A 27,734-nucleotide genomic window follows, 5' to 3' on the forward strand; every position below is an offset into this window, starting at 1 on the left:
TGGTGAAAGCCTGCTCCCTGCTGACCCGGCCTCGGCAACCGTTTGTTTAATTGCACTGAAATGCTGGGAGCGCCCTTCAGCCTCCTCCTCCAGGGGCTGTAGGGAAAAGCACAGATGAACCCAATAAGTCACGAATCAGAACCCCTCTGGAGTCTGCATTTAACTCCAGCTTCCCTACCACCACCTCCCTGACGCTTACACAGAGCCCCTACTCGTACTCTGCTAGGCGTGTTTCCTCCACAGCAACCTGTGGTGGGCAGCTGCTGGCCCCTCAGGTAGCCCACTGCCATCCCACAGCTCCCTCGCTACGTGTGGGGCCCTGCGGCCGCCTCGCTTCCTGCCTTTGTGGAGCCGGCCAAAGACAACACCGCCGGCGTGGGCCAGCACGGCCCAGCAGCCCAGTCCGTGCTCTGATTCACTTTATTCCACTCGCAGGTCAAAAGATTGGCATCGCTGAGGCGTTGAAATGGCCGCGCTCGCTCGGGACATCCTTCGCGGCCCTTTGAAGTGCGCAGGAGCCTTCCCGCTGGTTTCGGTGGGAACGGCCGCCTCCTTTGTCTGCTGTGCTAGTCGGGGTGTGCCAATTAGCGTTCCCCACTGATTGGGAGAGGAAAGGGCAAGGGACTGGAGACAGATTTATGAAGGTTGTGGATGTCTGTAGACCAGGACATTTGACACGGTACGTGCAGTTTTCACATTAGTAACTTGGTAGGTTTGGGTTTTGTTTTTGTGTTGATGGGCTTTGCGTGTTTGTGTGTGTAATTAGTTATTTATTTTGGTCATTTATTTATTTATGTATTTATTATTTTCCAAAGTGACCCTTCTAGCATCTCAGCTGGCTAGAAACGAGTGGAAAAGACAGCCAGTTACGAGTGAAAGTCTTACACTGTGAAGCCAACAGTTACTCCTGTGGTGACAAATACGGCCTGCGGAGCAACAGAAGATGAACTGAAAAGCCAGACGTCAGAATTAAATTGCAAGATGGTTGTTTTGACAGAGCCGATGACCACCTGGAGTCCAGCATTATGTGAGGGTTGGCATTGGTAACAACCAGCTCCCCCCTCGGTCACGTAGGGAATCACTTTCCCAAGACAGTTTTCCTGCCAGCGAGGTTTGTTTGCTTGGTGGCAAGAAACAATGGCCAACTCGGGTTGTTACTTGAATGTTTAGTGACTGAGAAGTGGAATCTGGCTTCATGCTAAATCCATTCTCTTAGCTAGTCAAATGCCAGCTTGGCAGCCTGTCTATAAGCTGATAGCACAGATAGAGGAGTGGCTGGGGGGATTGCTGTCAGCAGTCTCCGGTAAGTCTGCTTTTAAGACACCTCTTTCCATTGGGGAAAAAAACACGGTTACCGTCTTCAGGACTGGAAGGACTGGATGAGAGAGGGGGGGGAGAGGCATGGGCATTGTCTGGAGCTTGGTGTCGCCCTTTTCAAGATGCCTTGCAAGCAGTGATGGGCTTAGCTTTGAGTCAGGCCAGCGTTCATTCACTAGAGCAGTGACAACCACAGTCAGCAGGAGGGGAAAGCATGGCACGTAGGACCTAGTTCTGCTCTTGTTGGAAGAACAACAACACAAGACGTGAGTTTTTCAATTACCCGGTCTTATTCTGCAAAGGGAAGCGCAGTTAGAGGTGGCACCCAGGTGCCTGGGGAACTCAGAGCAGGGCTGTGTGATGATACCCACATCTCAAGTTTGCCCTCACTGCGTGTGGCTTTTTAAAGTGCTGAGACTCGGCCTTCAGATTGTAGAATCGTAGAATCACTCAGGTTGGTTGGAAAAGGCCTTCGTTGCCAGTGTGAGAGCACCACCCCAGACAAGGACAACGCACTAGGTTACATCCTCGTTGTACTGATGTCGCAAACAAGTTATTCTTGTACACTGCAGAAAGCCTCACAACCACAAAACCAGCAATAATTTTATAAATGATAAGCTTGTTTTCCTCCTCCTCTTCCCAGATATTCTGAGTACAGCAGGCAGCAGAGATGTGCATTGCTGGAATCCGGAGAGTTTCATAACGTGGCAGCCGCTTGCTGAAAGCCCTGCAGATACAAAACAACATTTATTTTAAGTCTTGAGAAATATCTTCTCTTACCAAGGAGAAGAAAAGAACCCAAAATATGTAGGTGAAGCAATATGGCCGGTTCCATTTGTTTACGAGGCTTGTTTTTTGTCTTTATACATTTTAAATGCTTTTTATTTGTATTCTGTTTTTTGAGCCTTTCAAGTTCATGTTTTCCTTTTTTTTTTTCATACAACAAGAAAGTCTGGAATTGAGTCCTTTAAAAACAAAACTCCGGTTGAGCGTCCTGTATAGCCATGTAACTCCAGACACGGCGGGTTTAAAAATATCCCTGCTTTCATGAGAATTGCCCATCTCTCAGTGCTAAGTTTAAGTAAGTGCTTTGTTGACAGTTTAAGACGCTTTTAACAACACCTGTCTGTGTTTGCTTTCCAGGCAGATCCCTCTCTTCTTTTCCAAACATTTAGAGCTTGTCTCTCCTCTGCATGTGCTGATGGGGTCAGAAATGCAGTGCACCAGCCTGGCTAATGCGTGTCGAATAATTCATACAAGTGCTTATGAAAGTACAGGTGTGTAGATTTCGTGCTGTTGTCCCCCTAAGGTGCTGAGTGGTACCAGAGGGTACAGAGCCCACCGTCCAGGCAGCAGGGGGAGAGTGGTGCTGCTGTCCCAGGAGCAGAAAGCCTCAGTGACTCCCCAAGTGAACCACAAATGCCTCCAGAGCATGATGTTTAACCCAGTCCTTGATTTTGGGAGGCAGTTGACAGACGAGTGATTTCTTTTGGTTCACTTTGCTGAATGTAACGGCTTTAACTCTGCTGTGTGACGTGGTGCTGTTCCCGAGTTCACCACGAAGGAGACATCCTCGCTCAGCGTGCAGGTTTGTCTTCCACTGCTGGGCACACACAAGTGCCTGGAAATGCGATATCCAAGGGACACAGAAACAGCTTTTTGGCCGGCTGCTCTTTCTGTTCTCTCTCTAGCCATAACGCCCGGTAAAAGCGGAGCCTTTTGCCTGCCTCACTGCTCCGTAAAAGCCCCGCTCTGGGCTGCCAGGCCCAGGCTGGCACTTCCAGGAGGTTACCGCTCTACTTGTGTGGTTTGAATCGCTTAAGTCTTTGGCCTTGTGCCTTCAAGTGCCAGCAGAGGCATGCTGTAATTGCCCGTAAATGCACCGTCTGTCATATTATTGTTTAATTATTCCAGCTTCTCACTGCCACACACTGCTTAGTGTCTCTCTTGCTATCTTTATTTAATTGAGTGGAAAAAATCCAAGACTTGCGCTTCGCTTACGTCACTTTGTATTTACCCAGCATCACTGGATCCTACTTTGAAGTCCCAGCTTTTGTACGTAGAAGCCAGCCTTCTACGCAGAAAAAAAATAATGTAAATGTCTAAAGCATATGTTAGAGACAGAATCAATATTTTAACACATGGTAAACTCGGGCCATAAATCTCTTAACACAGTCAGATGATTGTATTGTTCTCCTTTCAAACTCTGCTCTGCCCCTTGAGAAACAAGACAGGGAAAGAAAACCACGAATAACCAAGCCCTTGTCCTCACAATGCAGGATTGTTCTTAGCCTGTCACTTTGTCTGTGCCACCTCTTCCTTTTCTGGCTACTAGCTCTCTTTTTTCTTCTCCGCCGAATGCCTTCATCTCCAAGAGCCTTCTTTCCCTAGCCCATCCCTACTGATGGGTTTTAGCTTATTATCAGGATATCAGCTCTGTCCCGGGATCAGCCTGTGTTGACCAGTCTCACTGCCCTCTTCTGACAGTTTCAAACACCTCTCTGCTTCCTCCAAGACTGCAACAAACCCGTTATTAATGTGTGTGTTGAAAAAAGAAATCATCTCGCAGAGATCTCTCCTTGTCCGTATGGTCTATAAAAAAACTTGGCAGCATGTTGACTGCTTTCCTTTCCTCATGCTCCCCGTGTCTGCGACAAATAAACGCATGTCATTTTTCTGGTCCTATTCTCAGTCTTCTGTCTCTGAACCAGAGCAACCTTTTTGTACAGCACCCAGCACACACAATTGGGATCAAGCAACTCTGTGTTACTGCACCAACGGTAAATATTAGGGTTGCTGGCACTCTCCCTGGACTAGTTTTCCTGTCTCTAGGCAAAGGGAGTTTCATGATGTCCTTTTGGAAGATCACCGTGTGCTTGAATAAATCTTGCTTTCAGGACTTTTCTTTTTTTCATAAATCCTCAGCTGAAATTTTCATTCACAGGTGTGCTCCGTACAATGCCTAGCTGCCTGGCAAAGCCAGCGTTGTTTCTGGGGCTGTGCTTTTGGCTTCCCATAACCGTAAGATTACTCATTTCATACTATTTTCTGATTTGTTTTATTTTTCATCCATCTCTTTCCTGCAGGAAAGAGCAATTTATATAATGATTTCACTGTGCAATTGACTTCAGGCTTTACTGCTATTTGTCACCATTCAGGAAATCCATCCCTGGCTCCAGAAGAACACTCAGTCCCTGCTGACAGTCTGGAAGAGGGAGAGAAAATAGATAGCAGAGCTGAAGCTATTAAGACCAACAGGCACATATTTTATTCCAACTCAATTTTCCCTTCCCAAATACCTTTTAAAGAAAATCTTTCTCTTTGAGAGACCGTGAATTAAGGTTGGTTTTGTTTGTTTTTTGAGGGAAGAGGTTGTTGTAGTTTTTTTTGTTTTGTTTTGTTGTTGTTTTTCAGGGTACTTGCTGATCTTCATCTTCTTCCACATTTCAGACAGCAGAGCCTGCAGCCGTGACACGATGCAATCCCAAGCAAAACTGCTGCTGCCTCTGGCCTTGGTTAACCTGCTGGCAGTGATACTTGCCTGGGCATGGGGCAGCTGGCTTTTTACACAGCTCAGCATGGATATGCTGCCACTCCCAGTCACTTTTAGGACACAGCCGAGTTGTTTTTCTTAAGATTACTTCTGAAGAAAAACATGTAATAAAATGTTCGACCTTCCCAGGGCCACCACTCCCTGAGACCTTTCCCCTTTCTTGGCTTCTGTGAGAGCTTCTTTCCCTCGGCTTCACACCTTTATCAGCTGAAAACGATAAGGGTACAGAGCTGCTTGGCTCCAGGCTCTCCCTCTGAAGGACAGGCTGCGCTGCCACACCGTTGTGCCTCTGGGGGACTGGACAATCACCGAGGACAATGGGGAAGTGAAGTCTGCTCCCTCTTTTGTGTGGAGCAGAGGCAGGACTTGGCCTTTTATGAAGTTCAGCAGGGGAAAACTCGGGCTTTCGCACTCGTGTTCCTGCATTCCGTGCCCTACCCGTCAGCCTGGTGCTAATCTTCACGGACCTTTGAAGGCAAGAAACGACACGCAGTGCAAACGAAAGCTCAGCCAGGGTATTGGTGCCAGCCAGTTTTAGAAGTCTGATGCGGGAGCCAAGTGGAACAGGTACAGGGGCAGGAGATGCCGTGTACCACCTGCAGGCACGCAGACCTACGGTGCTTGCGCGGCATCGGAGCCCAACGGCAAAGCACAGTGGGCAAGGAGCTGGGGAGCCCAGGGCCACATCAGGCTCGAATGCACTTTCCCGGGGAGGAAGTGGCTTTTCCCTTGGAAAGCTCAACTCCCCAGGGTCCCTATGAGGTCAATGGAAAAAGTGATTTCTTCAGAACATGATTCAGAGTGCCTGAACACAGGCTTATCATTTCGACTAGGGATGGAGCTTAGCCTCTGTAGTTTTAAAGTAAATTTGTGAGTACCCACCCCCTCCTGCCCCCTAGTTTTGGGACTTATTCTGGGGGTTAGTGGTAGGCAGGGTGCCCACCAAAATTCAGATGCTGCAGACCCACAACCTTGTCCACTACAGCACCTCATGTCCTTTTGGATCCTGCTTTGTCCTTGTGGCATCTCCTGGGATGACAGAAATGGATCTGCAAGTAGCAGAAGAATCAAATGAAGTCAAGAAATGTTGGTTTCTTTATGGATAGCCTGACTGGAGCTGGAATAATCAGCATCTGTTTCAGTTTAAGCAAGTTTTCATTCCAGCCTCTCTCCCTTTTCAAAGTACAGACAACCGAAGCCTTTAATTTGCCGTGTCTTTCACTAGAGAAAAGTAGGAGTTTCTAGCAGCTGATACTATCCTGCCTCGAAATCTACACTACAAAAATACAGTTTATTGTCTGTTGTGAATGAAAAAGCTCTCGCTTGTTTCTCTTGTTTGTAGTGTTGACTTTGAAAGATAAATTGTTTGAACTGGTTGACTCTCCGTTTGTGTAAGTGAAGATTAGCTTGCTTGATAGCCAGCTGGATTTGCAGTTTCCCCTTGCACTAAATAAACCGAAGACCTGCCAGCCTGGGGCAGTTAGGACACAGCACAGACTTGAAAAAGTTGGTGTGCATGCTGGTGAGTATGGGAAACTCCTCTCATGTCTGGCATTCTGGATGTGCCATTTCAGGGTCGGTGTGTCCTGCCTTTCCTCCTGGAGAAGCCCTTGTAGGACCTGGGAAGCGCGTCTGAAACCTTGCTACCAGATAGGTTGCTAACGAGTTCAAAGGTAAGGCTGGCAGGCCCAGAGCAGTTTTCTACATGACAGTTTCACAACTCTTAAGTCATGCTGCTGCTCGGTTTTGAGAACACAGGCACCGTAACCAAACTCCATCCTCTTCCCATGTGCGTGTTTGCTCAGTAGAGCCAACGGGAGGCAAAAAAGCAAAAATAACTTTTTGTCCCTCAAGTAAGCAGACCTGACTGAACGCAGAAAAGGAACAGGCGTTAAAAATAGCAACGTCTTACAGTACTGCAGCCCTTAACTGAGAACCACATTTTGAGGTTCCCCTTCTTTGTATCCTTCTTTGTATTGCAACAGCAGAAGCTTTTGCTCTGGCGGGGCAGAGTCTCTCTTCGATGTGACGGATCTTGTTGTTGGCTGCTCTGTCACAGCGCTGGCTACTGGACATTGCCAATGTCTCTGGGTGTCCACGTGCATCCCCCAGGCACAGCTCCTGTGCCTTGCACCATTCCTCTCTCCCCTTCAGCTCCTCAGCTGTGCCAGCTCTTCCAGCCTCCCCGCTCTCTGTATACCCGTAATAAAGGCAGTAGAGCCAAGATTACGTTCAAGGTGAAGACAGAAAAGCAGTGCTGAAGTCATACGCTATTTCTGTGATCAGTATGACGCTCACAAAATGAAACGGTCTTCATCATGCCATCAGCCTTCAAAGCATGCTTCTCTCCCACAGAGCAGCGGGACACGTTGCAAGCTTTGGGTAAGAGACCGAAGCCAAGCCTCTGGTAAACCGGTGGCTCAAGAGAAGGGAAAGGAAGAGGGCAAGGCAGGAAGGCCTGGGTAGGCTGAGGTGTAGAAGGGAGGAAGGCAAAGCCTAAGACTGGGAATTTGGAGCTTTGGTGCGATGGAAGGAGGCTGAGATTCACAAAGAAAGTGAAACTGGGAATTAGAGGAGTTTCATGCTGAGACTGGCTGTGCGAGGAACTGACAGCAGGGGAGGGACCAAAGTCACGGCAGATTTCAGTCTGTCAGTACAACCAAAGTCAGGGGGGATAGGAAGTCGGATGAAGAACTGGCCAAAAGAGACTGAGCAAGGCATGGGGAACTGAAGCTGGAGGCAGCGTTTGAGGCTAAGAAAGGAGAGGCAGGTGATTGAGTCTGAAAGCCTTGAACAGGCACAGGCAGAGGGGAGGGAGCGGAGCACCAGGGAGAGCTGTGAGCTGGGCAGAAGGGAAAGCTTGGGGATAGGGGTACAGGGGATGTGCTTGCTGGGACATCCTGGCAATGGGGGAGAGCTTCTCTGAGTCTGGCCTTCGCTATGGCGTGGCTGACCAAGAATTTGCCTCTTGTTGTTCTGCCCCAGAAACAGCTAGAATTTAGTGCCCTGGGATGAGGCGGCAGCAGCTGCCTGCCTGGGGGAGGAGAGAGAGCTTTCTTGTAGCGAAACAGAAAAAAAATTACAGTTGGGAGGAGGTAGTAGAAAGGCCACATGAACAAAAGAGAAAGGGTCAATTCATTAGTCTGGCAGCTACTAAATTAAGAAAAGGCAAGCAGGGCTGTTATATCAGAGGTGTCTGAATTCAGGCAAAGATGATTCTGAAGTTGCTGTATTGATCTCGTGGTCAGCTTAAGCAAGCTTGACTAATTAATTGCTTTATTTTGGTTCATTGTGTAAGATCTAGCTCCCAGTAAATCACACTGCTTTGTAGAAACATGCTTGGAAGAACTGTGTAAATACTAAATAGCCTTAGGAATGGTCATATGTACCCAGTGAATAGTCCAAATTCCAGGACTCATCCCTCTCCAGTGCTGGTCTAGGTGGAGGAGAAGCGTCTGCTGCCCTCCGCCTCTGTGAGAGAAAGGGGCAGAGGTCTGTGTCGGGCACCTCAAGGTAAGGTACCAGCACTGCCGATGACCCAGGGAAGGGCTGTGATGTTGTGTGATCCTGTAATGACAGCTGTCCTTTTGGGAAGATGGTGAGTATTACGTGTGTGGAAGGACCATTATTAGGGCTGCAAAGCCAAGTGTTTCAGTTAGGCAATGCCCAAATGAATTTGCCTGTGAAACCTTCATTCAGATCGTCCACACATGCAGGTTATGAAATGCTTATTAATTTTGTTGCAGTAATTCAAGATCCTCTCATGGTTGTACAGGTTTTTAGGGAAACGGAGACCACGAAACTTCTGAGTTGCTGCCTGTGGCGCTGTCTTAAGGAGAAGCGCTCAGCCACCATACCACCAGGTTCAACGTATGGGTCAGTCACTGGAGTTCCCTAAAGCTGAGGGAAACCTTCGCTAATATTTTTATTGATCCTGACTGTGGTGCCTGTCTTTTACATCGGGTCAGTGTCTGGGAAGGCTTTGGGAGAAGCAGCACTGCTGGAGGCTGGGGCTCAGCCTCCAGCAGGAGGGCACCACATTAACTCTTTCACGTGTGCAGATTACAAAACACTATCTTGCAGGGATGTGCCCAAACACCCATTTCTTTGGGCTTTTTTTTTTTTTTTTTTTTTTTTTTTTTTAAGGAGCCGGGCCCGTCCCCGCCGCCGTCTCCAGGGGCAACGGGGGCCGCTTCCGCCCGGCGCCAAGATGGCGGCGGCGCCGTGACCTGGAAGCCATCGGCCGGGGCCTCGCCGCGCCGCGCCCGCCCCCGTGGTGCGGCGGGCGGGAGGGCCGTGGGCGGGGAGTCCCGTGACGGCTCGGGGCGCACGGAGCGGGGCCGCCGGGGCCGGTGTTGTGAGGCGAGGAGAGGAGGGGGGGAGCGTTGCGGAGAGCGCCGCGGGAGGATGGCGGAGCCGCACGGTACGGCACCGGGGCGGCGGCGGCGGGGCGGGTGGCGGCTGACAGCGGGCCGGGCCCCGGGGAGGCCGCGGGCACAAAGGCGGGGAGGGCCCCGCAACGGTCCCGGCCCCCCCCCCAACGGCCCCCAACGGCTCCTCACGGGGCGCCCGGGGCTGTGGTGGGGGTGAGGGGGAGCGGCCCCGTGAGGGGATAGGGGGGGGATATGGGGGGGTTTGGGGGGATGTGAGGGGGTTTTGGAGGGGTATGGGGGGGGTTGAGGGGATGTGAGGGGGTTTTTAAGGGATATGGGGGGGTTTTAGGGGGATGTGAAGGGTTTTTTGGGGGGTGTGAGGGGGTTTTGGGTGTGTATGAGGGGTTTTGGGGGATATGGGGGGGTTGGAAGAATATCAGCGGGTTTTGGGGGGATATGAGGGGATTTTGGGGGGGTATGAGGGAATTTAGGGGGATACGAGGAGGTATTGGGGAGTGTGAGGGGATTTTGGGGGGATATGGAGGGGTTTGGAGGGATATAGGGGGATTCTGTGGGGATATGAGGGGATTTGGGGAGATATGAGGGTTTTTTGGGGGGATGTGATTTTTTTTGGAGGGATATGAGGGGGTTTTGGGGGGTTCAGGCGCTGTGGGGGCGCCGTGTTGGGGTGCCGAGCTCCTCCGTGCCGCGTCGGGGTGGCGGTGCCCGAAGGAAGAAGGGGGGGATAAATAAATAAAGAGAGGAGGAAGCCCAGCCTCGCCGCCTCACCTCGCCCCGAGGAGGAGCCGGGGGGAGCGCGGTGACCCCGTCAGCATGGGGGAGCCTGGCCGGAGCCCCCTGCACCCAGCAGGGTGAGGGCAGGCAGGGCCCTTCTACCAGGCATTGCCATCCCGTGGTGCCCCAAAAACAGAGGTGGCCCTGAGGGAGCTGGGTGACAGTTGCCCGCTCGTCCCCGTGGCTCTGGAGTCTGGCTTTGCCCAGTTCTGGGTGTCTGTCTGTCCCTGCGAGGTGCTTGCGAGGCTCTGGTAACCTCAGGTAAGGTGAACGGCTCCCTGTGCCGCCTGCCAGCGCCAAGGAGAGGTTCGGCGGCGCTGAAGGTGCGTGGAGGCGTGGGGCGGCTCGGCCCCACAGGCTTCAGGGGGAGCAGGTGTGGGACAAAACAACCCCAAAGCCGAATTAACACTCAGGCATCGACAGCGATTTGTGACGGATGCATCCGAGATGGGGCTGGGGGAGCCAGCGTTTCGTGCGCTCCTGCACACGTGCAGGCACAAAGACGCTTCTGAGGCAGAATAGTAAAGCTGAGGAGTTGTAGCTGGGTGTGCTGTGGCTGCAGCGGAGATTTCTGCGACTGCTGAAATACAAATGAAACTGGTTTTGGTAATTAGATTCAAGGCTTTAATTTTCTGCTGTCTCCTTGTTTGTGCGTTCGGCTTTCTACTTATTATTTTCCCTTTTTACCTTCTAAACTGTTTTTCTTATGCATCTCACTAGGCGTTATTGGGAGCTTCTATTTATAAAATCAAGGGCTTAAAGTAGGTGGTGGTCAAATTAAGTCACACTTATTTACAGCCATATTTCAGGCATATGCTGTATGGTGATCTTGATATAATCCTAGCTTGGTTTTGGGAAAGATTTACTGTATCCTATGAATTTATTAATACTCTGTTGTGCATACGTTTTAATTTTAGTAACACCCTTATCCCCTTAATTCCTTTTGAATGATTTGGGCTTGACTGTCTTGGTTTTCTGTGTAATTATTCTTTGTTCTGGGCGAGCAAAATGACGGGCTATTTTCATAATTTGAAGCTGGATTCCTTTTAATTTAGGCTAATATTTGTCAGCCATCAGGATTTCTGTACGTGTGGCAAGGCAAAACACGTCCATCGGGCAAAACTCATTTTCTGTGCCATCTCGTACTGCGGAGAGATGATTCCAGACAAAGCTCTCCGCGCGTCCGCAGCCTTCCTTTGAGGAATACCGAGGCATCCTCAGCGAGGATGCTCGCGTCCCTCTCTCCTGCTCTCTAGAGATGTTAAACACCCCCCCAGGATTTTTTCTCCCAGGGGTGACGGCGAGGGTAGGGTCTGTGGCTGCCGCTCCCGGTGGAGTTTTCCCTTCCCCGTGCCAGCCGAGATGTCGGTGAGTGAGGCAGGAGGTGCTGGGAGGGGCGTTCCTTTGTTGTGGTGACACCGATCGCCCCGACGGGTGTGTGCTCCTCCAGGAATTGCCTTCCGCGGCCGGGATTCCTTCCCAGGATGGGTATTTTCTCTGTCAGTCTCCGTGCTCTCTTAGCTTTTGTGCAGGGGTGAATTTCTCCGGGGATTGCCGTGTGTGTGTGCCTTTTAGGAAACCCTGGGATTTCTTGCTGCTTGGCTGTGGCTTTCTAGAAACGCGTGTCGCTGCTGGAGCAGTGTGGCCATCCTGCTCGGGCCAGCTGCTCCTCGCCGGTGTGCAACACCCGTGGAAGAGGTGCGGGCGTGTGTTTGTGTGCCTGCGTAACGCTCATGCATATTCATCGAGTCCGGGCCATAAAAGTATCTCCTGTTCGCTCTGGCTGAGAAGATCAAATGTGATCTCTTCTTGATCAGGCTGAGGAAGCCGTGCAAAGAACCCAGCTCCCTTTCGGGACGATTTGGGCAGGTGATAAGGAGATGAAACTGCACTGAGAGATCTCAGATGTAGTACCGCCACGGAGAGAATTTGGGTAGGTGCTAAAAATGAGTCGTGTCTCTCTTCCAGTGGGTTTTCCTTCCTGTCTGAGGAAAGATGAAAACTTGCGTGTCCGTGCGTGCGCCTGAAAGCCAGCTCTGCCTGCTCTGCCTCCCTCTGGCCCCACACAGACCCCGCTGCTACGGCCTGGACCCGCTCCTGGGTGAGCAGAGCGGGGCCGGAGCCTTGGCAGCCTGCATCCATCCCGCCTGGCCCTCCGCCTTACCCACCCAAAATCACTCGAGACTCCTGGCTTGCTCTTGTTTTTTTTTTTTTTTTTATTTTCTTTTGTGGGACAGCTCTGTGGATGCTCTTCTAAGCGAAGCGCTGCCTGCTTTCCTCTGTGGCTGTGATACCTTCTACTTATTTTCATTGCAGGCAACTCTGCCTCTCGGAGGAGGTATTTCTGTCTTTTTCTGGTGGGTTTGTGTGTGTGAGAGAGAGGGCCGGGGAGGACACTGTAGCGAAGATTAAACAGCCAGTTGTAGCTAGATTGTAGAGATAAAAAGAGCCCTTGTTTACGTTAAAATTGTACTGGCTGAGACATATTCTAGTCTGTTTCATACAGTAGTCCTGGTGTGTTACAAAATCTCCCTGGATAAAATGTAACAGGTTGTATCAAAAGAGGGTAATGTTTGCGATATTACCCATTGACCTTAATTTGCCTTTTTTTTTTTTTTTTTCCCCCCTGCGTTGCTTGGGCTTGGCTGTGTTGTGAAATGCAAATAGTGTGCTATTAAATCTGGGTGTTCTCCGACACCGAGCCTTGCTCAGGGAAGGCAGTTGGGGTATAGCGAAGCGACGATCGCTGGCAGAAAGCGGGTTTTAATTACCGAGGATTTTTCCATCGCCGACCCCCTAGGTAATGGATATGCCTTGTAATTATGCAGTGTTGATTTCTGGTTTAAAAGCAATTCAATGCCAGGCAGTTGCTTTTAGCCTGGTTGAAGGTGGCTGCTGCTGAAGTGCCTGATCTAGGAGGGAGATGCGGGCGTGCAGCCCGTCCCCAGCTAGCGCCGTGGCCGTGCCGATCAGCGTGAGAACACGGGAAGAGGCTGGGAACGGGCGGAGATAAACCCTGCTGCGTGTGGTCACACAACTTCTTAAAACACCCTGCCGTGCCTGCACAGCTCGTAGTGATGCTTTGCTGGAGGTGAACACGTGGAGAGGCACAGGATGGCCTTGACTGTGCTTTTTGGCTTCCCTGTGGCAGGACGGCCTTTGTTCTGAGTGGATTTATGGCCACCAGATCCGAATTTGCACTCCCGCCTCCCTTTTCCTTACAAAAACTGCTGTGCCCCAGGAAGGTCTGTGCCTGTTTGCTTGTCCAGCCCTTTGGCGTGGCCCACAGGCCCTGCCTGCCCAGGCAGGGGGCTGTGGCTGGCTCCTACCTTTGCCATGCTCATCTCCCCCTGCTTTCCTACCTGGGAATGGCCTGTGGAGGAGCAGGAGGTCTGAGGTGACCCGCCAGAGGGTATTTCCACGGAGCCCTGGTGATGCCACAGCTCCTGGATCCGCCTGCCCTGTGGTCGGAGGCTTTTTGTTACGCTTGCATCCTAATTGTTCTTTCTGCTGGCATTGTGCGGGGACCGGAGGGGCTGGGCACCAAGGCAGACAGCTTTTCTGGTACCTTGTGCATTTGCATTATAATGGCTGCATAAATATTGCAGCGCATATCAGTTCCCCCTCACGCTGCTGTGGCTGCCACGCTTTGAAACGGGCTCGCTCTGTGGCCTGGATCCGGGCTGGGATTGCTTTGGAGGGGTTCTGAAACCCCTCTGTGATGCTGAGGTGCAGTTTTACCCTACCCATGTTCTGGTTTCCCACTCCTTCAGCCCACAGGTCGATGCAGGCGCTCAGAGGGAGGGAAACGACAACAACAAACCCCACCAAAACCCCACGACCTCAAGCAGTTAAGCAGTTTTTCACCGACTATTTCTAAACTGACTATATTTGGGGTTGCAAAACATGTTTGCTGGAGACATGGTCTTGCATTTATTCTATTTCCAGAGTGCCTATAGATGTCTGTGGGAATGTTTTATTCATGAGGAATGCAAAATATTGTGCCACCATTGTTTTGGTGCTGAAATGTTCAGTGACTTATGACTAACTTTACCAAAACCACCCTAAATTTCCTTTGAAAGTGTCGACACAGCGACGTGACTGAAACCAGCGGCTGTTTTTGGGAACTGGTGGCACGTTGCCATCGCCTACCTGTCCTAAGTGTGCTTTACAGAGCTGGTAGCCAGAGCAGGGAGCAGTGACACTCACCTGACTCGCAGCCATTAGGAGGTGCCTGGCGACTCTTTTTTAATCGTGAGGGGATTGAATCCGCTGCATGTGGCCACAGCCTTGGTATTAACACGTTGTGTGTCAGGTTTAAGGGAGGGTGCTGAGTTGCATTACTCCTTGTATGTGTTGGCCTGTCAGCTGCGGGCCGAGCGCTCGCTCTGTCTGACTTGGTTTAGTTTGGAAGACAGATGTTGAAATCAAACGGGGCTGGGGTATTTCTCTTTTTAATTTGGATCTGATGTCAGTACTTTGTCGCTCTCTCGCTTCTTTGCACGTGTTAAAGTGGCGGTAGTTGGTTAGGTACACGATGTGGGGAAGGACCCTGTTGTTGGAAATGAAGTTGTGACAGGGCAGCTTGCTGAAACAGCAAGCGCTGCGCCTGCGAGAACCCCTAAACTTGCCTGGAACTTGCACAGTCACTGGCTTGGGCGTTGTGTGTCGTGCTGCAAGCAGTGCAGTTAGTACTGCAGCCCAGCTTTTTAACACTTGCAGCGTCAAAAGCTGGTGTTTTGTCTAACAGAAGTTCAGAGGAAGTATTCCGTGAAGGCAGAAACACAAGGTTAAGTAATATAAAAAGTAATATAAAAGAATAAAACTCCCGAAACCCCAACACCTCCAGATGCAGAACGCTTGCACTGTCCGTGGACTTGTGTTTTTGTTACCATTCGATATTGCAGATTGTGTCGGTTTGGTGCTCCGGAGAATATTGGCAAAACTTCAGGATTTGCTGTGGTATTTCGATCTGTGCTCTCATTGTTTCCATCCTAATAGGAATCAGTATTAAATCAAGAAGTTGAAGAGGTGGCTCCTGACAGTTGAAATGGTCAGAGCTCTCTGTTGGTCTGTCGTCTCGTGTTGACTGGGAAGGAAAAATAAACACATCTATTACTTCCAGGAAGAATTGCCTGACTGGCAGCCAAAAAGGACCAGGGCCCGGTGTTTACTCGCAGACAAGGTGAAGCAGTGATCGTGGAGACTCAGGCTTTGCTCTTTTCCTTCCTCTTGTCTGTGTCCCGGTCACCTAAATGTCACAGACGGGGGCTGCTCTCTTCTGCTCTGCCTGAGGCTTCTCTCCTGTGACTGGCCGTGATGGCAACCTGGGAAATTTGTAGCATGCGGACTGTCCGGTCATGTGTATAGTGAGATTTGTTCTCTGCTGTATTTTTTTAATGCTGAAAGTGAGGTTATAAGCCATTTTGTAATACCTTGCATTAATCGTGTTTATTTATCATTGTCCTGGGAGGAAGTTTTCATGTGTCAAAAAAAAAATTAACTGTTGCATATATATATATATATATATATATATACACACACGTATCTATATTTGGAATGAAAGAAGGCAGTCAGAATGTCACTGTAACTTAAAGCTTGTGTAGCAACGCAGTGAAAGTCTTAGTAAATTTGTAAATAATTGCCCAAAGCGCCACACCATGCACCTGCAGGTACTGAGTTAGGAGCGTTGTGCTGTAGCAGGGTTCAGGTCTGTAACTAAGCTTTGGTCTTATTTTACTTTCATGTTACAGCTAATCCAGCAAAATACTGGAGTTTATCTTCATCCTCATTTAAAAACAAGTAAACAAAACCCCACCAATACCAACAACAAAACACACAAAACCCAGAAAACCCAGCCTATAATCCCTCCCTCTCTCCCCACAACTCAACGAGGAAAAACCCCGGTCAGCTCTTGGAGTGCAACCCTTATTCTCCTCGTTGGGTGAAATCCTGCTGGCGGTTCTGTGCTTTTCGGACAGGGCTTCTGTATTCCCTTCCCCCCGCCTCGAGTCAGCCACTGCAGAAAAGCAGAAGCACGCGTTGCTTTTAGCTGTGAGGGATAACCACGCCGAGGGGATCCTTCATGTTGCCCTGCACGCTCACTTCTGCTTGGAAGCGTTCAGTTGCGTGGAGGCGCAGAGGGTAGCAGAGAGAAAAGGACTTCACTAGCAAACTATACGGCTCCTGGAGGCAGCAGGTGGCCAGATATGTAAACACAATTACACGGCAGTCTAAAATAGCTCTTCATACAAAAAGTAGTGCGAAAAAGTGACCTCCTGAAGGAGGAAGTCAGGGGCTGCCAGGGAATCCATCGCTGGAGTCCTGCAAAACGCCGGTGGTAGCGGAATGGGAAGGACTGGCAATGGAAACCCATCCTGCTCTTGGTCATGACATTACGCTTGGAGTACACGAGCTTTGGTTTTGCTGTTTCTTGTGGATTGATTGTACCAATTATTATACAGTCAAAGGCTTTAAAGCCAAGAAAAATCTGATAAAGTATGCAGGTTGGAGTGATTTACAGTTTTCTTATTGAAGGGATGAATGGGTTAAACGAAGCCTTAGTTCAAATGTGCTCGTTAATGTACTCAATCTGTGGCAATTACTTTTCTAATAAAATTTAAAATTTAATGCCCATGCATATTGTACGGTATTTGCAAAACCTGAAGTATTTCTTATTAAAGGGAATTGTATAGAACGAGCAGGCACACGAGTTTCAGTGAATTTCAGGTTTTAGATTATCTGCTTTCACTAGAAGGGAAACTTCTGTTAGTAAATAATGTGAATTAAGGTACATGGGAACTTGTGGTTGGGTGGCAAATTTTGTTCTGGCAAGTCCCTCTAATTCCTTTGAACTGTTCAGCACGCAGGGCAAGGCAGATTTCAGGCGATCGTATTTGTTCCGTGCATGGTGGGCTGCAGATTCGGCTTTTTGTGAACGTTCAAACAATTGTTTGGCAGCTTTCTTGATAGCATATTGTGTGTGGCAGGCCTGGTTAGGAAGGAAACAAAAGTTGAAGTATTATCAGCGTGAGTTGTAAATCGCCAAATAGATGCAACAACCTGGGTTTTTTATTTCACGTCATCCATAAATATATTTTCTGTGCTTTAGGGGCACCGTTAGGAAGATCTTTACAATAGTGATTTGTCATCCCTCTTGTTGGAAGTCTTCAGAGAAGTGTTGGTAGTTGTCCCTTGCGTGTCAGCCGTACACCATCTTTGAGAGATGTTTTTGTGCTCCAGCTCTCTCGGAGCCCGAAGCCGAACCCACCCAGACAGCGAGGTTTCACTTGCATGCTGTCACTGCGGCATTATGTTTTCTTCTCCTCCTAAACCAAGATTCTGGTTATTGAACCAATTAGCTGCTGGGTGCAGGCCAGAACTTTCTCCTGCAATCAGAATTAATGAATAAACAAATTACCCTGGGACGCTGCCTGTTCTCCACGGGCAGCGGCAGTCGGTGCGTGGCGAGGCCACGCTTCGCGTCCCACCACGGACCTGCCTGTGCTCTCACCCCTGTCCGAAGCAACGGGGTGAACTTCTGAGCAGGGATCACGTGTTTGCAGCGTGTATTTGCCGGTATGTCTGTCTTGGCCTGGTTTTGAACCCCTTCCAGCTCTTCTGTAGCAAGCAGATGGGATGCATACGCCTTCATTACCAGGCAGTTAACTCCACTGGTATGACTGAGTTTCCATCACGCTCCGGGTCTCTGCCTTGGCTCTTGCTGCGTTCCGGCTCCCGCTGCTTGTTCTGCTCTCTCTAAGAAACTGGTGTAGTAGTGTTACATGCTCCTGCCCTCCTGTGGCAACAAAAACCGAAATGATTTGCTCAAAATCGGGTTGTGTAAAAATAAAAGAGAAAGAGATGAGAATAGGGAACCAGTTTTTCTCTTCTGTAACAACTTCTTGCATATCTCAAGATGCGCGTTGGCTTTTGATGCAGTGTTCTGCTTCAAAAGCACACACAAAAATCAAACCAAACTCGCTGTTATGGTACCAAAAATACCTTGTAGTCTTTCAAGGCTTTGAATTAACCTTCTGACATTTTTCTGCGATAAGCATACTGCCCCTTTTGCACTGGAATGGAGGAGCCAGGGCGCAGAAGTTACAGGGAAGCTCATGAGAAGTAGGAACAGAGACTGGATGCTGTGAGCTGGTGGGAGCCTGCCCGGCTCACCCCGAGCCAGGACCGAGGTGGGTTGCAGCCTGCTCCCTGCTGCTGCCAGGGCAAAGCAGTGGGTGCCAAACGGCTGCTGTTGTGAAATGGTCATCAGCACTTGGAGCCACGCAGCGACGTGCCACATCTCTGGGCATGTGGTGCGGCAACAAGTGAGTGTGGTGCCCAAAAGGGTCCCAAGGTGGCTGTGGTACGTCTGTAAGTGACTCCTGGTTTTGGGCCAGCCTGTTGGCTGCCTTCATGGGAGGGTTTCAGAAATCTGTAACAGAAGCTGATCAGCTGTGTCCCGTGGTGATCAGCAGCATCCTTTACTGCTACATTTCTGACCTTTTCCCATCACGTTTTGTACAATTTCACAATTGGTCTCTTCATCTTTGAAGCCCCTCAATTAACAGTGAAAACACAGCACACAGAGTTGCAGCAAATAAGAAATGCTCCAAGAAAAGTTTCCGTAATCTTCGTTGTAAATGAATATCTTCTTTTGTGACACCGAAATGAGTTAATGCAAGGTAAGGAGGTGTAAATTTGGAGCACAGAAGCTACTCATTGTAGCTGCTTGTCTGCATTCCCTCATCCCAGAGCAATGTGTTACACTGCCCCTGTTTGTGTTGACCCAGAGCGTGTGTGTGTGTGTGTGCCCAGGCTTTCTGCAAGTAACTGGTAGGCAGGAGCCTTCAACCATCAAGTTCCTGGTTGGGAGCCTAGCTAGATGTATAAAGTCTTAAAACAGAAGTAGGGAGAGTGCGTACGGCAGAGTGTAAAATGAGCGCCCGGCCCTCTGCCTGCCTGTCGGGAGCCAGCTTGCTGTCTGAGCAACTTCAGGCAGCGGGGGGCGAGGTGGGTGACAGCCTGGGCTATCTGCTTCAGTTCTGATTTTTAAATTAAAGTCAGCGTCGTAGAAAGTGTTTTATGAACGAGATGAGAGACTAAGGAACTTGTTAACAAGTTTACATTCTTGCAGTTGTTCTTTGATGGTTCGTCCATATGCACAGCAGGTGTGTGATCTGCTCGTTCCCTGCAAGCCGTGCCGCTGTTCAGGCACCAGGAGCACAGGGACAGAGCGTGGTTGGTGCTGGAAACGCTCCTTTTTGCCCAGGCTTTGACCACTTTTAGTATGAGGTTTACGTTGATCGATTATAAAGGTGGCAATTCCACAGCTCTAGCATTTAGGATTCATCTGAATTCTGATTTTCCTTGCTGTCAAAGCTGTAAGCACCATCAGTTCTGTTACCAATGGATCGAGGGGGACAGGTTGGACAATCCTTTTTCTTCTGATGTGACCACGGGCACTTTGTATCCGAGAGCAGCGTTTGGCTCTGATTGGTAACACACAGCTTCTCGCACTGCCTAGTGCTTACGGGCTAATGGAAATAAAATACCCAACCTTGAAAAGTGACAAATTGAAATGAGTTTTTTTTTTCTTTTTGATACGTGCACTTAAACACGTGATCGTAGGGCAGACTAATTCTCTGGTGCAAGGCATTTGATTCTTTTGAATCAAGCTTTCCATTTGCCTGGGAGGTTTGCTGTTCAGTATGAGGTGTTCTCGTATGCTGACGCTGGTGTAATGCTACCATTATATGCAAGCTATAAAACAAAAAGGAAGGGAGAAGAAAAGGATTATTTTGCAATGCGGTGGTTTGTGAAGCTTGCCAAATTCACTTGTGGATTGCTCCCTGATTTTTTTTTTTTTTCCTCCGATGACATGTAGTGATTCTTGAAGGAGTAATGTGCCTTTTATGCAAGTCTTTTAATATTGGGAAAAAAAATACCTAGAAATAATAAGTGATGAAATGAGAGCTCCTGACATTAATAGAGGCAAGAAAGAATATCTAACTCGAACAGATGGTGTTTTTTTTTGGCTCCATTCAGATTTGTTCTTTTATCTCTTTTTAAAATTAATTATTTATTTATTTAAAATAAGACTTCAAGAGTTAAGCATGCTCATTGCAACCATCTTGCTCTCTAGAAATGTCCGAAACATTCCCTCCACGTTTAGGGGCGCAGGGCTGGACTCATCCCTGAAGCCAGGCGGTGTTCTGGTGGTTCCGCGGCTGAAGAAGTGAAAGGGAACCCCAGGAGGTGCTGGGGAGATGGTGGGTTCTGGCTGTGCCTCCTGCTTCTTGTTTGTGTTCTAGTTTTCTGAAGAGGACCTTTTAGTTACTAGATTATTAGTTGTTAAATTTCAGTTAAAGTACAGATTTTAATGGCTGAAAAAAAAAAATTAACCAAGAGTGATCGTATTTTCTTACAAGTTTGCAACTTCATTTTTTTGAGAACTGTGGTGAACAGCTGCGCTTCCTACCATAGTTTCTCTAAATTTCTTTAGTGGAAAGATTTGATTGTCCTCTGCTGGGTTCATGCTTGCTTTTTTTTTTTCCTTTTTTTTTTTTTTTTTTAAGTGTAGGGATATGTGCAAGTTTTTGGTATTATTGAAAATATCAAAATAAAAACACTGTGCCTTGTCTGAAATACGAAAACTTTACACTCTCAGTTTACTTTAGCACTACAGTAAATAACCTTATTTCACTGCTGATTGAGTTGCTCTTCAGTTCTGCACCTGCATTTGGGAGCTGCTTGTAAGTACAGGAATTTGAGGTCCCAAAAATAGCGATCAAATGTAATTACTGTTTGCAATTAGTTCTGATCCCAGAGGGGAAACCCAGAGTTGTTTCTTGCCATAGGGGCCTGTAAGGGCTCCAGTTTTACAGTACTCTGGATTGTGACAGTATTTAAAATGGTTTGTGACAGTTAAAGCTGAATTCAGAGAGAGATCAAACTGTAATGAATCGGTGCTTAGATACTCATTTCTCTTTTTGCCGACCTTATGCAGTGTGGCAGGTGAAGCAGACGTCGTCTTGCTTTTCTGCTCACTCCCAGGTATTGAAAACCTCACATTCGCGGTGGTGTGTGCAGACATCCAGCGTCTGAGGTGTGGTCACATGAAATCTGTAACGGTTTTTTTCTCAAACAGCCCCCCTAACCTTTTAAGTTCAGTTTTAAAACACGTAGGTTTTTTGTTTTGTTTCTGCTGAGGTTATTTTACGGGATCTCTGTCTTGATCTGATTCACACAGAAAAATGTCATCTGCTCTGTGCTGGAAGGCGGTAAGTTCTGTTGCGTATTTTTATGAGATCTAGTTTCTGTGTGACATCCAAGCTTTTGTCTCTCTTAGCAGCTTCATGTGCCGGGTATGCGAGCATCAACATCATGTCCTGGCATGCAGGGCAGCAGAGCTTCGTAGCCATCCACGGAACTGGCCGGAGGGGAGCATCAGGGACTCCTCTTTTTGGAAGGAGAGGTGGCAGGGCTGTTAGGGCAACAAGTCTTCAAGCACTGAGCTTTTTTTTTTTTCTTATACAAAAATACCACTTTGGAGCTGCATGCAGTTTGCTGGACAGAGTAGTACAATGGCCAACGAATGGAAGGGCGTGTGGGAAGTTTTCTGGTGGGCTCCTGCAGGGTTAAGCTGTGGCTGTAAGTAAAAGCGAAGCAGTCATCCCACAAAAGCATCTTGTGAAGATACCACGTTCTTCTGGGGGAGAGATTTAATTTAAGAGCTCTTGAATTAAAATCCAAGTTTTATTAATAAATGCTAGCAGTCGGAAAGAGAGAATATTGTATGGGATTAAGTACGCTGAATGCAGCCTGCAGGAGTGAGCCTGGCTGTGGGGGGGATCGGCTGGCCTGGATTTAGTGGTAACGTTATTGCTCTGTTAAGGCTGTGGGAGAAGAGAGAGCTGCAGCAGATTCCCCAGAGCTGATGTGAAGAGTTGAGGAGTTACAGACAGCCCCAGATGTGGCAAATAAGTGAGAATGGGATTAAAACTCCCAGTCCTGCTTCCGGCTGCTGGTCCTCCCAGCCACAGGTCACGTTGAGCCCTAGGGAGGATCCCTACAGCTGAAGCTTCCCTCTTTGAAGTGTTTTGGGGTTTGAACCTCATAGGACACTGATTTTAGTATAAGCTGATTCTAGGGATCTCTTCATTTAAAGAAAAGGAAAACACACTTAGAGCACTTACCTACACTTCAGTACCGAGCCGATACTGAGAATTGCCAGAGCAGTTATGTTACTTGTGGGCCATGTAAGAATTGCAGAAGGCTTTGGGGTGGTAGAATTTGTGTGATACGGACAATGTTCAGCTCTTAGATGGCAGCTTCTCTTCCACCTTCCGCGTGAAGGGAGGCTGCCAGAGAATGGAAGAAGGGGAGAGAGAAAGGAGGAGCCGTGGGGGAGCGGAGCTGCCCCCGCTCGCACCACCTCGTGTCCAAGAGTCACAGGAGCTGGAGGCTGCCAGCGAGGAGGAGGATTCATCAGACACATGCTAATCCTCCAGCCTGCAGAGGAACAAAGGCTCGCTGTAGTCTGTCTGGCTCTTTCCTTGCGGCAAAGGGAGGGATGGAGAAAGGTTTGGGACGGCACGGGGCAGCCCCACACCGGGCCCTGGAGCTTTGCAGCCAGGCAGCGCATGCTGGGCCGGGGGCAGTGGCTGTCTGCCCTGGCAGGGACTGGCTCCCCTGCCTTCCCTGCACTCTGCCACCCTTTGTGCCATGGTTGCTCTGGCTCTGTGCCACCGCTCGCTGTCCCTACGGGCAGCCACACTGTGCCCAGGCCTCCAGCTCTGGCTTGGGGTGTAAATGCTGGCGGCTTCTCTGCCTGTACCTGCCCTCCCTCTCGCTCTGGTCCTTTGTGTTTTCCTTGGAAGTGTCTTTCTGTGCCTTTTTTCCCTCTGTTCCCACTGTTTAGAGAGTGGTCAAGTGAAAAAAGGAACAAATAGTGAGTATTTGTTAATGCTAGTTAATCAGCTTCACTGAAAACTTGTTTTTATATTTAGAGGTTCAGGAGTCCAGTGTTTTAGCTGCTTTGTCTCTCTGTTCAGGAGCTCTTTTGCACTTCTTCAGGCCCTCTCCTTGCATCCTCAGGGTGTTCATTTACAAACATGGCATCCTGATTTTGAACACGTTGTTCTGGAGCAAGTTGTCATAATAAAACTCATTCGGTCCTTCCAGCAGGCTTGTGAGTCTCTATACCTTTCTGAGTGCTTTCTGCGTATATCCACTACTTCTTGGGTTACCCTTGGGTTACCCTTCCCAGCTCGCAGTGCCTGGTGCAGCCCTGCAGTCCCTCCCATGTGGCCAGGTACTGCACAAGGTGAGTATCTGCAGGCTGCTGGCACCGTCTGGGGAGGCACTGGCGTGCCTGAGCTGCTCGCTGTAAAGGTGGCATGTTTTTTAGTCATTTGTTTTATAACTCCTGAATGTTCACAGACAGCTCGGGTGGTTCCTTGCTGACTTACACGTGTGAATGACATCTGTTTTCTGTCTGAAACGAAGGACAGTAAGCTGCAAGGCTGTCGTTCATTAGAAATGGGCACACAGGACACATTTGGGCTATTTTATTTTGCTGGGGTAGTGGTAGGACCTTCCTTGTAGCTCTAAGCTGGTCTGCTTTTTCATCAGTTTTTTAAAATTTCCATTATCTTATTTAATTTATCAGAAGGTAAAAGGCTTCTTATGGCAGGGGATTTGTGTGCTGGTGTTTAATTCAGTTCGTGTCTGAATTTTTTTCCCATGACTTTTTTCAGGTTATCATTGCTGCTACTTTCTGCTTTTACAATATACAAACCTTTCAAGCGTGCTGAAGACCGTATCATGCCGTTGATTTTTGGCAAGCAGAAATCATGTTGTTCACTATTTCTAGTAAAAATGTCACTGAAGACCTTTTTCCTTTTAAAAAAAAAAAAAAAGATGCCTCATCTGAACAGATTTTGAAGAATCTGCTTGGAAGGGATCACAGTGGTTTTCTTTTCTTTCGTCTTTTTTTTTTCATTCCCTGTGAAGGAAAACATCTTGTTCCTGTGAAGATACCCAATTTATCGTGTGTTTTGCAGAATTGTTAGCGTGTGACATCTTTTAATCGGGCTCCTACTTAGGAGCAGAATAGTGTTCAGCTCATTAGCTGCTGGATGTCTTGACCATCAGGACAAAAAAAAAAAGTTAGAATCCAAGTCTTGCAAAACTGCTTTTTTATTTTATTTTTATATCTGTAAAGACTGGTAATTTGGGCTGTCAGACTTTTCTTACACTCCTGTAAGCTGCTAGCTAACATTTGAAAGAATTACACTGCTAGAGTGTCCTTTTTAAATAAGATTGTGTAAAGAAGAAAAAAAAAAGATATATAAAATCAGTGTGGAGTGACCTAAGATACCACTCTTTCACTGACTGACAGGCTAAGTTAATTAGCATTTAATTAGCATTTATCAGCAAAATGTATGTATGCAGGCTGCTTCTATGGAGTAGCTGGCGTACAGGCGGTTCGTACTCTAACTTGTGTGTTGAGATTGTTAAAAATACATCCCCTGTTCCTGAAACAGCTCGTGGAAGCAGCTTCTTAACCCTACTCTTGTCGTGCCTTCCTTAGGGCCTCTTCACTTACCACGAAGGAGCAGGAATGCCACCCGTGTGAGGATTACTGCCTCTGTGTTTTATATCTGGGCTCTACACGGAGCCCCCGAGCACTGCCGCCACCAGGGCCCTTCAGCCTCCTGTGCCCACTCCTGCTCCAGCTGTGGCACGAGGCTGCCTGCCCCATGCTTCTCGGCGTGCTCGTGCTCCAGGCTGGCTGTGTGTCAGCTCTCTGCCCCTCGGCACGGCCGCCGTGACCCCGCGGGGAGCCCAGGAGAAGGTTTCTCAGCCGGGTAGGAAGGGCCTGTTCGGCCACGGTGCGTTCGACTTGCTCTGTGGGAATGCCATATATCAAAAGAAGTCAGCGTGTAGGAGGTGAGGAGGTGAAACAGGATCGGGGTGTATGAAATATTCAGGCCTGTGTTGCCAGAGGAATTCCTTGCAGTTTTCTTATGAGAGGTTTCAAAGTGGCCAGAAGTGAATGTGACAAAATCCGGCACGGCGCAAGGCAGCTTCTTCACAGGCTGCAGGTCCCTGGTGTAAAGCAAGAGTACATGGCGGGTGTCATGAAAGCACGGTAGGATTACGTGCAACACGAACAAAGCAGCGTGCTATTAACAGCTTTGTCATAAACGCCTGGACTAAATAACTTGTCCTACCTTTTCCCTATCTTCTTGGCCCTCAAGGCCACTTCCCCATCAAAAAAAAAGAAAAAAAGAAAACAAACAAAAAACCCACTGCCAACAACAAATGGGAAAAACCAACAAACAGACACCTTCCCCTCCAAGAGTAAACATCAGTTTTGAGGAGTGAAGTCTAAAAAGGGTCAGTGTGGTTACCAGAGCCTGCACCACAGCACACTGGCTGTGCCTAGCTACACGCAGCGCTCCCTCAATCACCTGAAATGCACATGGATTTGCTTAAATAATATTTGACTGCTTTATGCCGTGTAGCTTTAATTCTGTTTCGCTCTTGGGGGAAAACATTTGAAAGCTTTGAGAAAGCCTTGGGAGCAATTTTATTCCGCGGCACCTTATTGCGGTGTGTAATGAGCCTGCGTTTGTGTGGCGCTGCTAATTTACGAGGTTCCCCAAGGTGTTTCCAGGCTGCTTCCCTCTCCCCAGCCGAGGCCAGGCACCATTTCACGCAGCACTGCAGGACGCTGGGCTGGTCTTTGGGATGGGGAAGCTGCTCGACCACGTGCAGCCAGGTAAGGAAGGGCAGGATGGGGCTGCTGCAGCACCCCAAGGCAGGGGGAGTTGTGCGCGCACAACGTGCTCGGTGTTGGAGATGCACGCAGCAGATGCTAACGAGAACTTGGCTGGAGAGCACCCAGGGAACGCGGCAGCTCTCGCTGGCAATTCCTGGTTCTGCGTCTGAATGAGGATGCTTGGAAGGCAGAAGTGCTCCGTCACGGCACGCACAGGCAAATGTGTGCTGGAAAACGAGAGCAGAGGTAGAAATTGCGTTCTGAGGCGCAGCAGCTGCTTTGCCCTCCCTTTCTGTATGCTCACTTGGCCTGAACCAGTTTGCTTTGACCAGGTACGACGCGTGTGTCTGAGGTGGTCAGATAACAAAAGCAAACAAAGCCCAGTACTGTAAAAACCCCTGGTTAAGCAGTAACGGGGGAAGATGTGCAGGCCTTTGTACCTTCCTTATTCTTCATTCAGAGTATTCTGAATTTGTGAAGTTTTGCTTCCCCGTATTAAATACATAATGTAAACTTCTTGAAAAACGTCCTCCTGGAGGAAACAACTCCAGCTCATCCGTGTGCAGTTTTCAAAGCAATTTTATTTAATTTAGTTGCAATGAAGGGGAAATGTAGGCTTAAATAGGAGCAAATCTGATTCCGATTGTGGTCGTTATCTCTTCTTATGAAGAATGCCAATCTTTTGAAAGAGATTTATTTTCTGAGAGCAGGTTAGCTGCGAGTTATGCTAACGACTTTGAAAACTGAGGCGATTTATAATTGGAAGCTTGTGGGTAAATACGTGTTTTTTTGGTCTTCACCAGACATTGTGTATCTTCCAGACTCACGGACGTTGGTTGGAAAGTAAATCTTCCTGCATATGTCCATTTCTGTCCTTTAGTTATATTTAAACTAGGTGTTCAAGGAAACCAACCCAGACTTGTCTCTTTTCTCTTAATTGAAGATCAAGAACTGCAAATAATCTGAGCTAGGAAAAACTTTACCAGGGGCCAGGCTCCGCGCAGCGAGGAGCTGCCATATGTAGGCACTGTGGCTTTGGCTCTTGGTGCTCTGTGTTCCAGCAGGCACCGTTCCTTTTCATCTTCAGAATTATGTTAAAAGTGCCTTTTAAGTTGCTTTTCAGATAGGCTGTTTTCCTAGCAGGGTAACCCTCTGCAAAGGGATCTTGTGACTTGCAGTCACTAATTATGGTCAGAAAACGCAGGCACTGAGAGTCATCCAGCACTGAACTCTGCAAAATGGTCGTAATTATTACATAAAAGCCTGGTGAAGAAGATGAGCAAACTTTCTGGATCGCATTCAGAGCTGAAATGAGGAGAAGTGCTACGATAACCGATAATTTTGCTTTGTCTTTGGGTAATTGTGCTGCTGGTAGAGACTTGGGTAGGATGCTACTGAGAGAAATGTTTGTGGCTCGGATTTAGCATGCAACTTGTCCTTCTTTCTGTAAGCTCAATGTCACGTGAGGAGAGCACCTCTTACTCCGTTGTTGCTTTGTGTGTTTACTTTTTCTCCCACCCGTCCTTCTTGTTTTGTCTCCTGCTTGGTTGCTTTGTGCTGAGATGTTGCTTCTGTTGCTCAGAGGAGATGACGGATAAAAGAAAAAATACTTCTTGAATTTCATTCATTACGTTTTTTTCTTGGATTTCCCTAGAGCCGTGTCCGTTTTGGATAACCCGTTTTTAGGCATTTCTAGTTATCAGGACCTATATGAAGGCGAGGAAGCGTGCTTTGCTGAGCAAGTTACGATTTTCAAATTTCACGTGTTAGGAGGGATGGGGTCGGGCTGCCGGCCGATCCCACGAGTTCCCGTGGAAGCAGAGAGATGCAGCCCGAGAGGTGTGTGCTGGGGGACCACACATGCAGAAACTCCCTCGTCACAGCTGGAAATAGGCTGCCTCGGGGA

The 27,734-nt window shown here is 48.5% G+C and overlaps 1 protein-coding gene and 1 long non-coding RNA gene across 2 annotated transcripts in view; both read left to right on the forward strand.

Moving 5' to 3' along the window:
- Positions 1-141: 141 nt before the first annotated feature.
- Positions 142-6,398, forward strand: LOC137859445 (uncharacterized). Its single transcript, XR_011098279.1, has 3 exons — positions 142-275; positions 436-679; positions 816-6,398. It is a non-coding gene; the product is annotated as an uncharacterized lncRNA (long non-coding RNA).
- A 2,674-nt stretch (positions 6,399-9,072) lies between these two features.
- The window catches only part of SHOC2 (SHOC2 leucine rich repeat scaffold protein), a 62,214-nt gene continuing 43,552 nt past the window's right edge, over positions 9,073-27,734 (forward strand). The window contains exon 1 of the mRNA XM_068688522.1: positions 9,073-9,293. The gene's annotated coding sequence lies outside the window, so the exon portion shown is untranslated. The remainder of the gene's footprint in view (positions 9,294-27,734) is intronic.

The sequence above is a fragment of the Anas acuta genome, chromosome 7 (genome assembly GCF_963932015.1).
Source record: "Anas acuta chromosome 7, bAnaAcu1.1, whole genome shotgun sequence".
NCBI lineage: Eukaryota > Metazoa > Chordata > Aves > Anseriformes > Anatidae > Anas > Anas acuta.